A 7,314-nucleotide genomic window follows, 5' to 3' on the forward strand; every position below is an offset into this window, starting at 1 on the left:
CAAACCTGATGGATCTGGGACTTGTGCAGCACTGAAAGCTCCAAGGGGCTTGGATTTACAAGGGCTGGGCAGCTCCTTGGAGCCTTGGGTACCTCCCTGTGTGCCCCTGGTGCACTCCTGGTGTGGAGGGGACAGTGTCCTGCAGGCCACCACCCTTCTCCAGCAGCACCAACAGGAGGTGTTGCTCGTTTTTTGGTACTTTTGGGCTGTTTCCATGACTTGTGCGAGAGCCATGGACAAACAGGGAAGTTACCAGAGTTTGTAGAGTCTGCAGAAGTACATGGAAGGTTGTGATTGCCCTTGCAATGATAGATAGATGGATAGATTAGATAGACAAAGGTTACCATTGCACTGGGCTGGCRTTCCAGCTGCGTGCTCAGTCTTCTGCAAATTATAGAGGCAATTTTGATCTCTTTTCATAGAAAYGAGCCTGTAAAGGGAGTCTGCACCAAGAGCATAAAATGCCTCCATGAGCTTTCTGCTGATTTTCTTTGTTGTGGTGTTGACACCACTGGGTTTGAAGCATCCCATCCCTCTGGGTCACCCTGAAATGCTCAAAGGAGCCTTTGGCTCATGTGCTGGTGTCGTGTTTGGGCCGTGGAAGAGCAGTGGAGAATATTTTGTATCATGTTTAGGCCACGGAAAAGCAGAGGAGTATATTTTGTATCATGTTTAGGCCATGGCAAAGCAGTGGAGTATATTTTGTATCATGTTTAGGCCATGGAAAAGCAATGGAGTATATTTTGTATCATGTTTAGGCCATGGAAAAGCAGTGGAGTGTATTTTGTATTATGTTTGGGCCATGAAAAGCAGAGGAGTGCATTTCCTGGGATGAAATGATTTATTGTACGCCCAGGGCACAGAGGTCACGGCAGGGGGATAAGAGAGGGRCCATCAATCTTCTGTGTTGGTGGTGTTAAACAGATTTTTGTTGGCTTTTGAGGCTCCTGGTGAGCTGCAAGGTGGCTTCCAGGGAATGGTGAGTGTTTTGGGAAGGCTGCCCTGCTCTACCTTTTCCCTACAAGTCATTGTTTGAAGGAGGAAGGGTTTTGCTTCCTCCTCTCCCTCTCATCATCTTCASCCAGCTGCCACTCACGCTGCTCCTGAGAGATGAGGAGTGTCGGGGGTGGATTTCAGCACATCACGTTCCATCTCCTGTGCTGTAAATTAGTGATAGCCACCAGACTGTTCTGCAGGAATCCCCCTGACCTGGCTGCTCTTCCAGCCAGTTTGAAGGCTGGGTGGGTTTTTAAATGATGATATTTTAAAATTTGAGAACAGCTTTGATTTATTGACCTGCTGCCTCCACGAATCGAGCTGTCTGGGCTGGCATCTGCAGATAAGAGGCTGTCGAGTAATTGCTTATTATTGACTGATTGCCAGCTTGGGCTGTTTKCTTGCAGAAGAATCAATGGCAGTCAATCTTCAAAGTCTAACMTCTCAGGGAGTATGACTGGTTCCTAAATTAGGAATGACAGGTCAGGATAACTCAGTGTTTCTATCCCACCTTCACTCGTGGGTGTAGTTCTGTGGAGGAGGAAGTGTGGGACACGATCTTCCTCCATCAAGGCTTTTTTACATCTGCCTCTCCAAAACCTGGGGTTTTTCTCTGCAAGGCTTTTCAGGGTCAGATCCCTGGATCCAAACCTTCCTTGGAGGAGCTGGGGCAGGCTTAGCAGCACCTGAGATCCGTGGGAGGCGAGGGCAGGATGAAGCACAGCCATCATTCATTAAGTCCCCGAAGGATGGAGCAGGGAGGGGTGGCTGAACAGCCTGTGCTCTGACACATCCAAACCAACCAGTTTGGAGGCTTTATAAATAAAACAAAGCCTCTATTTTAATGCATGGTAACAGAGATTCCCTTTCTGGGGGTGATTCTATTTAGGTGGCAACGGAGAGAAATATCCAGTGTCACCATAGGTTTTATCATTTCTTACGGGGCCGGTCGCTATGGTGAGCTCTCATTGTCAAACGCAGCCATAGCTCTTCTTTAACACTCTCCTGACATCCTGCCTTTTTGTGGATTCACTTGGAGGGCTTAAAACATAAAAGGGCCTTCATGGCATCAAAGACATTGAAGAGTTTCAGRAAAATAAATACGTATTTAGGTGATTGTAAGGGCTGGGGTGAAGCCTGGCTCTGGGTCTGGGAGGAGATCTCACACCTTGGGCTGCAGCCCCCTTTGAGGTTTCCTTAAGCTCAGGGATTGTGATTTTCCCTGGGCTCAGGGGTTGCAGTCTGGTCTCTACGTGTCCTAGACTCAAGCTGGGTTTAAAACTTGAAATAAGATCCTTTGGGGGGAGGGGGAGGCTTGGATCTCTTTCAGCTACAAAGAGCAATTAAGCAACAGGACATAAAATAGATAAATGGGAAGGGGAAGGGCAGAACCCTGGAATATGAGAAGATGAAAATGGAAGAAACTATTTCTGCAGTGTATTTTGTCCTTAATTTTGGAGCTTTATTTTTTCACCAGGAAGGCTTTGATTTGAGGTGCATCATTTGAGGTGAGGGAGAAATATCTCAAATAGAGCAGTTTAATCCACAATGGTCTAGGAGAGAATGGACAAGATTACTTGATCAGCCTTGTTTAGATACTGGATTTGTTGTCTTCCAGCAAATCCTCATTTGCATGGGTCCTTAATCTGTGGAGTTAAATGTGTCAGGATCTGTTACCAACTGTGATGCAGAGTTGAGAACTAGATTTTTAAAGCTCTTCCTTTTTATTCGAATGTTTCCCCTCCCCTCCCCCTCCCTGCACCCCAAATTATCTCCCTGATTTTTTTCTGAAAAGCAAAGATGAACCAACAAGTGATGYAAAAGCAAAACCTGCCAGTGAGAAGAAGCTATTTTTGGCTCCAGATTCGGTGGATGAACTGTCCACCAGGCTGTAGAGAAAAAGCCAAGGTCAGACATTTCAAAGGAGTGTCGCAGGGAAGCCACCGCCCCCCTCCTTCCTGAAAGGGGCCATGGACGTGAAATCTTTCAACCTCCTTGGAGCTGGAGGCTTGGCCAGAGATCCTTTGTGGAGCCCTGGGAAGGGTTTCAGCCCTTGGTTTGGGGGCTGCTCGCTCTGCCTGGAGCCCTGAAATGGCATTTCCTCATGTGTGCAGCAGCCCTCACTCATGAAATGGATGCAAGTGCTGAAAAAGCTCCCGCGTGAGCATGCTCACTGGAAGATTAATCCTTTAGAGGGAGTTGGAGAGTTAAGCTACTGTAATTTCTCTGCAGTTGGCTGCAGTAAACAACTGCTCTAAAGACACGAGGAAAAAAATTGACGGAGGTATATGGCATTAATGTACATATCTTTTTGTGTTTCTCCTTTCAGGTTGAGGGTTTGAGAAAGGTTTTTTTCATGAAAGAGCCGGGGAAGAGGGAGCTGTGTAATGATTTTATGGGTGACCTTCATGTTGTGGTTTCTTTTTTTCCTCCAGGCCAAAGTAATCCTATTTCCGTGCAAGGCCATACTGAGGCTCGGGCTGACTTTCTAGAGCCGGGGTAGAGCACCAGGGTGGCTTTGTGTTGAGTTAAATGATTCTGGGAGGTGAGGCCTTGCTGCTCGTTGAGCTGTGATGGCAGAAGGGAGCTGAAAACACCTCGTCCTGTTTAGTTGTGAGCAGAACCCAGTGGGACTCGATCTCTCATGCTTCTGTTGGGAAGAAAATGTGTGACAGGATTAGCTTTGCCTGCAGAAGAGTAGTCTTATTCTTTTGATTATTGCTATTATTTTGCTCCCCCTCCTCCCCATGCCTGAGGAGCTGCAATCCCGTGTCAGATGGGGGAAGGAAAACAATCGTTGAGCTCTTTTTGGCTTTGCTTTGAAGGCTGCTGACTCTCGGCGTGTTGAGGAGGGATGCCTTGGCAGCCAGGTAAGTGTTGCAGGCACAGGGGTTGTGTCAAGGTGAAGCAGAGCCCCTTCCTCCCCAATTCTGGGGCTTTGTGGGGGCATCCCGAAGGAAGGGAAACCTCGGATGGTTCCTAATGAGCGAAGAGTGTTTTATCTACCTGCCTGCAGAAGCGTGGSTGAAGGAGGATGTGATTTGCCATCCTTGGTGCTTTGTGTCAGCTCCCTCTGAACGTGGCACGAGCCATGGAGGGCCAACCTGGCACCAAGGGGTGATCCCTTTGGTCAGGCTGCTCCCTGACCACGGCTGGTGCTTTTACCTCATACAAACATCCTCCTGACCCTCGGGACAGGGAGGAAATGGAGCTGATCTGTCAGCAGAGCTTGCCTGGCGTGGCRGCGGGGGTGGGGAAGGGCATTGTTTGGGTCTGTACCTGACTGGAATCTGAGTGGGAGCTGGAGGGGCTGGAGGTGACCCCTGGGCAGTCCCCCAGCACTGAGCATGGCTGGAAGGAGGGCACACCCTTCCTGCTTCCAGGAGGGAATAACCACTGGGAATCCTGGTGTTGCCTGGTTCTGGGGGCAATCTTGGTGTTACCCGGTGTGAAATTTGTGTCCAACAGCTTTTATCGGGAAATGGCTTCATGTTTCCTTGGAGTGGTGTGAAGGAGGGAATAATGATTCAATAATTTAGTGAATGCCAGTGGCTCCCACTAGGTTGGTGCTGAGGTTGCTGTCAGCTTCCATGAGATACCCAGRTGGATTCTAACACTGCTGGATGAGTTCAGAAGGGCAGTTCTATTACAGACTTGGCTGAGCTCGAGATGCCRATTTGAAGGAAATTTTGCCACCCCAATTTGAGGTTTTTTTTTGCTCAGTCCCTCCTTTTCCCCTCCCTTCCAGAAGCTCTGGCTAGCACAGACTGTCTGTTCCGTGGATGGTTTTAGGGAACATTGGTGGCTCTGTGTGCGTAGGGGGAACGATTAGCTACCAAATGCAAAATGGATTGTTTCTTGCTGTTTCAAAATCATTGTAATTTCTATTGATGATGGGTTAATTATAACTTCATTCTGATGGGCGTGAGGGAAATGATAGAGATATAGCAATATAAATCCATATGGGGAGGGATGTTGTTGTCAGAATATTGTTTTGGAGATGATTGTGAGAACAAAGACTCGTGTTGTGGAGGACCGTGGTTGTGTCAGGATTCAGTGGTGCTGCTTGTTTCTCAATGGTGGATGAGTGTTTTCTCTCTCAGATTTTTAACTGATGCCAGTGACGTATCTGTCACCATGACAGGGGGTTTTAGTTCGGAGAAAAATGATCAAATTCCATTTAAAAGCGCCTTTGGTGGAAGAGCTGGGAAAAATTGTTTTGAGAAGCAAAGTTGAAAGCAAGAAAGTGAAAAGAAGCCTTAAAAATCTRTAATCTATAATAAAAGTCTATAACAAAAATACATCTTCAGGCTGAAGATGTAGGAGGGGGCTGCTTTACCAGCACAGGCCCCAGATCTTTTGGTTCTTGGTCTGGAATGAGGTGCTGGGCCCTGGCTCTCCCCCAGTGCAGGTCATCACTGTCCTTCCCTTTTCCAGAGGGTGACTTCTGGATCCATCATCTCATTCTTTAGTTCATCCTTACTGGGAAGAGTAATCAAGTTCCTCCTTGAAATGGTTTGGACCAACTTTGAACTTTTTTCCTCCTGTCTCCAGTCCCAGAAAGGGGGAAAGGCTCAGCAAATGGACAAAGGTGACACTTTCCTTCATGCCTTGGCTTTTGGCTCAAAGCCAGAGGATAAAGGCCTTCTCCTCTTCTTGTTTTCCAGTAAAATGGGGGAAATGAACTATTTTCAGTGGCTGAGGAGAGTCTCCAGCATACAGCACTGTGCTTCAGCCTTCCCAASCTTGGGGGCTTGGTGCCTCTGGATCAGAGCAGCTTTTGGGAGAGCCTGATCCCACAGCTGCTTCCCTCCTGCACAGGGCTCCTCTGTTCCAGGGAGACATGCAGATCCTCTCCAGCAGGTCCTGGAACTGATGAGTCTGGAAGGAAAAAAATAGCTGCAGCCAAATTGAATTTCAGTTTGTGGGTTTGTTCCTGGGCTCTGTCAGAGGAGCTCTGCAGATCCCTGCTGGCTGTTTCCATGCAGTGGGCAYYTCTCTCTCATTGCAAACCCCCAGRCTCTGGTGGGGCTGAGCTGAGGGGRTTCTTCAGCCCRTGGAARTGTGTCCAGTGCCTGCTGCAGGGTGTGGAATGTGCAGGGAATGCAGGGCAGGGACTCCCGGATGCTTTCTGGAGAGATGTGACTTGGACTTTTCAGGAGGATTCATTGCTTGAATTTGCACATTCATTCTTTAGATTTCTGTGGAAAATTCTGCCCATGTGGCCAGTTTTGTCTCTTYTTCCATCAGCACAGCTTTGTTCAGTGGAGGAACTGAAACCTGAATCTGGGACTTGCTCACCTTTTTGATACCATATCATCCCAGGACTGTTTTCAAACCAGAAGGAACAAGATGGAGCTGAATCCTACAGGTATCTCTGAAAAACCCTCGTGCAGCCTTGRCACTCCCAGGGAGGAGAAGGTAACTGTGCTGGATTTACATGGCAAGCAAGTCCCAGTCTTTAATCATCAACTGGCAACCACCTCAAAGCCTGGTGTCTTTGCTTCTCTCCCTTCTGACTGCTCCAGCCAACCTGGACTCAGCTGGCAGAGCCTTTAAGAGCAGACATGATGATATCAGCCTTGTAATTATTTGCTATGATGAATCCTCTCTGTGCTGATGTTGTCACACACAGCATTTCTGCACCTTCAGAGGAGTTTTATCTCCTGCCTTCCTGACCATTTTGAAATGCAACTTATGGCTGAATTTTGGCTTCTTTAACACCCTGGTCTTGGTCCTTGCTGCTGCATCCCTTTCTTGTGTCCTTTGGCAGTGCTGTTGCCCTGCCCAGATGCTCCTGGGTGAAGCAGAGAAGGGGTTTGGGGCATCCTGTGCTCCTGACAGCTGATGGAGCCCTGTGTGGAGAGAGGATCTGAGCAAGGCTGAAAGCAGCAGCTGGCAGAGAGGACTCCCTACCCCCCTTTCCCTGAGGATTAGTAAGTGAAGTTACGGACACGGGGGAAGGAGCTGTGATTTTCAACCCAGATGTGAAATTGTAGAATGACTCCATTCTCATGGTGGATGAGGTTTAATGGACCAGCACAGAGGACATGCTGGGTTCTGAGGGTGAGAGATGGCATGGGTTATGCTGGGAAACATATGGTCATGGGGAAAGGGAAGATGGAAGAAAAATGCTGATTAAAGACCTGCAGGGGAGAGGTGGAGTTAAACAGAGGTGGAAGAGAGCAGAAATTCAGGAGACAGGGCTGTAAGGAGAAATCTGGGATGGATGGATGGATGGATGGATGGATGGATGGATGGATGGATGGATGGATGGATGGATGGATGGATGGATGGATGGATGGATGGATGGATGGA

At 48.2% G+C, this 7,314-nt stretch overlaps 1 protein-coding gene across 4 annotated transcripts in view; it reads left to right on the plus strand.

Annotated features, from left to right (window-relative positions):
• Positions 1-7,314, plus strand: part of LOC130580701 (histone-lysine N-methyltransferase EHMT1-like) — a 121,943-nt gene that overhangs the window by 16,133 nt on the left and 98,496 nt on the right. Inside the window, exon 1 of one of the 4 annotated variants that reach the window (XM_057378361.1) lies at positions 3,207-3,280. The exons of the other annotated variants lie outside the window; for them this stretch is intronic. The gene's annotated coding sequence lies outside the window, so the exon portion shown is untranslated. Of the gene's footprint in view, positions 1-3,206; positions 3,281-7,314 lie in introns of those variants that run through there. 4 annotated transcript variants of the gene reach the window in all.

The sequence above is a fragment of the Malurus melanocephalus genome, unplaced genomic scaffold, assembly GCF_030028575.1.
Source record: "Malurus melanocephalus ecotype Western Australia unplaced genomic scaffold, MMel_1.1 scaffold_355, whole genome shotgun sequence".
Lineage (NCBI taxonomy): Eukaryota > Metazoa > Chordata > Aves > Passeriformes > Maluridae > Malurus > Malurus melanocephalus.